This window comes from Hippopotamus amphibius, chromosome 14 (assembly GCF_030028045.1).
Source record: "Hippopotamus amphibius kiboko isolate mHipAmp2 chromosome 14, mHipAmp2.hap2, whole genome shotgun sequence".
Classification (NCBI taxonomy): domain Eukaryota; kingdom Metazoa; phylum Chordata; class Mammalia; order Artiodactyla; family Hippopotamidae; genus Hippopotamus; species Hippopotamus amphibius.
In genome coordinates this window covers 72,686,263-72,690,071 of record NC_080199.1, presented here as the reverse complement: position 1 = coordinate 72,690,071, position 3,809 = coordinate 72,686,263, and positions in this window count along the sequence as shown.

Below are 3,809 nucleotides of genomic sequence, written 5' to 3'. Positions count from 1 at the left end.
ATAAGAAAGTATTTTATTGGAAATGCAACTCCATGAGATTAGTGGAGCTTTATACAATTTTTATATATTCATGGATGAATATTATTTATTGCTATTTTAATTTTTATTGATGTAAGCACATCAATAAGTCGATGCGAAATGGAAATAATATTATTATAGTATTGTTACTTAATTTTTCAAAATCCTCTGAGTTGTATGCCAAAAATTACAATGTAATTTAGTCATCCAAAACGATGTTTAAGTGATCTACCAGCTAATACCTCCATTACATCATCCTTCAATTTTGTTGACAGCAAAGAACTAGAAACCACCCGGTTTACATAAGGGTTTTCACCTGGTCATTTCCCATCGCTGATACCAAGATTCTGAGTGGATCCTTTGTTTTGTACCTAGGGGGTCTGTCCACCCAGAGCAAGATATCATAGTGAGATTAGGGGTGGAAGAGCAGCAGGCCTTTCTTTTACAGAGTGAGAAAGAGACTGTGAAAGGGGAGGTGAGGAAAGAGAACCTGTACCCGCAGAACAGAGTCCAGAGCACGGATGCAGGTGCAGGTCTGGAAGTGAATTCTATCAAATATCCCAAACCACTTACGGTCTGAAGGCTGCTACTCTAGAGAATTTAGTCCATGACTTTGTGATGCTGCAAAACAGGATTACCTTGGCCACCAATGCTGACCTTTCCGTGGGTTTAAATGACTTCCCCGCACAGGTGCCCTGAACCCATCTACCAGCTGCGCAACTAGCCCAGACATACCTCCCAATATAATTCCAAGGAGAAACTCACAAAATAAAGAAAATACAACCTGGAGGTTTATATCAGCATTTGCCAACAATTTTTTGAGGTAAGCACTTCAAGAAAGATGAAAAATATCTTCTATCATCAGAAGCTAATGGTGATATTTTATTCTGACATATTAACGCAGAAAGTCATATTAACTCACCTGCCTGGAATTGAGATGCAGAAATATCATACCATGTCCCCGGTGACACGAAGAAAGGCAGTCCACCCAAGAAAGTCAGCAGAACACACCAATGTTTGAAGAGTCTGACCAGAGCCATCACCCTTCGCTGGATCATCAGTTCAAACCACACAGAAAGGGAAACATGCGCAGTCCCCTCCCTCTCTTCTTCTTCCAGCAAGCTCTCAAGGAGCTGATACTTAAATTTCAACATGTGATCTTCAAAATGTAAAACAAGTAGGCTTTTATATTCTCTTGTTACAATGCACTTCCAAATAATTTCATTCTATAACCTCATATGGGCGTCAGGGCTAATTTAATTAATTGGGAAAAAAGCAAATACATACAAAAAAACGCATCAAGCTCCCTAAATTCATCCAAAGGCACACTATGTTAACCTGCAGACCAGTCTTTGCTAATGAGGTAATACATATATTCCAATATTTCAGATTAGAATATTTATCTGTCTTCTGATTTTACAAAGGTTATTTTAATGCCAAAAGACTCCGATGTGTCCTCAGCATGAAAGACGGGTCACGGCTAGCATCCACCCGTGAGCGGTTGGTGGCCAGCACGCTCTTTCTCTCATTTCCTTCTCTTCCCGTGACTCCCTCGTCATCACAGCAGCCCAACTGGGAGAAACGAGAGGATGGCCCTGCTGCCTCTGTGATGGGGCTGGTGAGCAGGGGGCCCATGGTGGCTTCCTGTGTCCTGCGGCAGAGGGGGAGGCTGAGCCACCATCCTGGAGGGGAGTCCACAGTGAAACACCCTACTCGTCCTCACCTCTGACCAAAGGAGCAAGGAAGGGAGGAGGCGAGCGGGCAGTGAACTTTTCTGATCTGTGTGACCGGGCCCCGGGAGGAAGAGGAGGGAGGTTGTTCTCCTAATTCTTGGCTTTCCCCATTTCTAGATGGGACTATGAAGGGGAATGACCCATTACACCCAAGATTTCATCCTCCCAACTAAGCAAATGGCTTGGCCTGGTAAGAGGATGGAGTTATCGATAAAAAAAGAAAGCCACAACCAAACAGTTCACCCCAAACACTTCCCCTGGTGCTCTGGAAATTAAAAATCAAAGTTTAAAAAGTCTCTAGTGAGGAAAGGGAAGGTTTCTCTCTTCCTCGAATAAATTTTTTTTTGTTTCATCTGGTGCTCTGCATTACTCAACTGCGGAATCGAAGAACGCCTTCCTCTATTTAGTTAACAGGCTCATTTTTCATGCTTCTGCAATTTAGAGCTTTAAGTCCTCAACTCTCAAGGATCATTAGGATTTCCTGAGTGGCTCTGAAAAAATACAAATGCTCAGACTGCATCCCTGGAGACTTGAAGACAACAGGTGTGCCGTGGGTTCTCTCTAGTGCAGCAAGGACTGAACTCTAGAAATACGTTCAGTCCCTTTGGTACTTTCCCTCACACGACTTGGATGGCAAGGGGGGTACCTGCTGTCCACTACTGGAAAGTTTGGCCCGTGGGCTGACACCATGTGACATGTCGAATTCGTTTTAAGGATTTTTGTCAAACTGAAATGTAAGAACAGCTCTCTCCTCCTCTTCTGGAGTAGTTTCCAATTATGCTAGAGATAGCAATTTTGCTCCTAAGGTTATAACTTAGGAAATACTTTCCTTTTTGTTTTTATAAATAAGAAACAGCTTGTATCTTTCTCTGATTATAAAGGCATATGTTCATTATTAAAAATTCACAGAATGCAGAATATATAAAGAAAAAATATCTGAAGAAGATAGAAGTCACAAGTAATACCTGTACCTGGAAAAACCGCAGTTCATATACATTGTGCAAGACATTATTTTATGTCTAATCACAAAATTGGGATCATATGGTATGAATTGGTTTGTTACTTGATTCTTTCACCTAATAAAATGTCAGGAAGATGCTTAAGGTCAACAAATAAATACAAAAACACGTGTGTGTGTGCACGCACGTGTGCTCTAACGACTGCATAATATTCCACCATAGAGATACACTGTAATTTATTCAAAGAGCCAGCTTTCAATTTCACTGATTTTTCTCTATTTTCTCTTTATTTTCTATTTCCAGCTTCCCCAGACAAGACTTCATTTCCCTCTAGACAGCAGACTAGGGGCAAGAAAATGGATCCAATCAGGATTTGAGATGATTCAAGGGGAATTTCAGGCTTTCTGAGGGCTGGTCTTTCCACTCTCTCCTTACATCTAGGGCTGGGCACTTCAGGGATCTCAGCTAAAAACCTACCTTGTCTCCTTCTGATCTGCAATTTTACTTCCTCGGCTCTGTTAGACTGTGTAAACGCTGTTTCATCAGGCAGCCACTTAGCAACTGTCTTCTGTGCCATTTCTTGGCCTCCTGACCTGGAAGAGTGTCTGTTGTGGCAAATCCCTTGAGGACAAAGGCAGGCGGGAACACTGCGGAGCGCTGGGCTCACTCCTCCGCGGTTTCCTCTACTGTAGGATCCTGGTGCCTCAAGCCCTGGCTGCCTTACTAACCCTGCACGCATTTCTGCCCAGTCTCAACCTTCTGCACTGAAAATCAGCCATTTCTTGAGGGAAAGGGGGACAAAGAAGGTTCAGCTCACCTCAGTCACCTCAGTATCTTGCCCTTAACTTTAGGCTCTTAGCTCTTTGTATTAACTTTCTTTTGCTGTGTAGCAAATCAGCATAAACTTAGAGGCTTAAAACAACGCACACTTGTTATTTCACAGATTCTTAGGGTTAGGAATCCAGACATGGCTCAGCTGGGTCCTCTGCTTCCAGATCTTTCATGAGGTTCAGTCAAGGTGTCAGGGGAGCTAGAACTTCATCTCAAGGTTAGACCAGGGAAGGACCCACTTCCAAGTTCAGTCAGGGTTGCCGGAAGG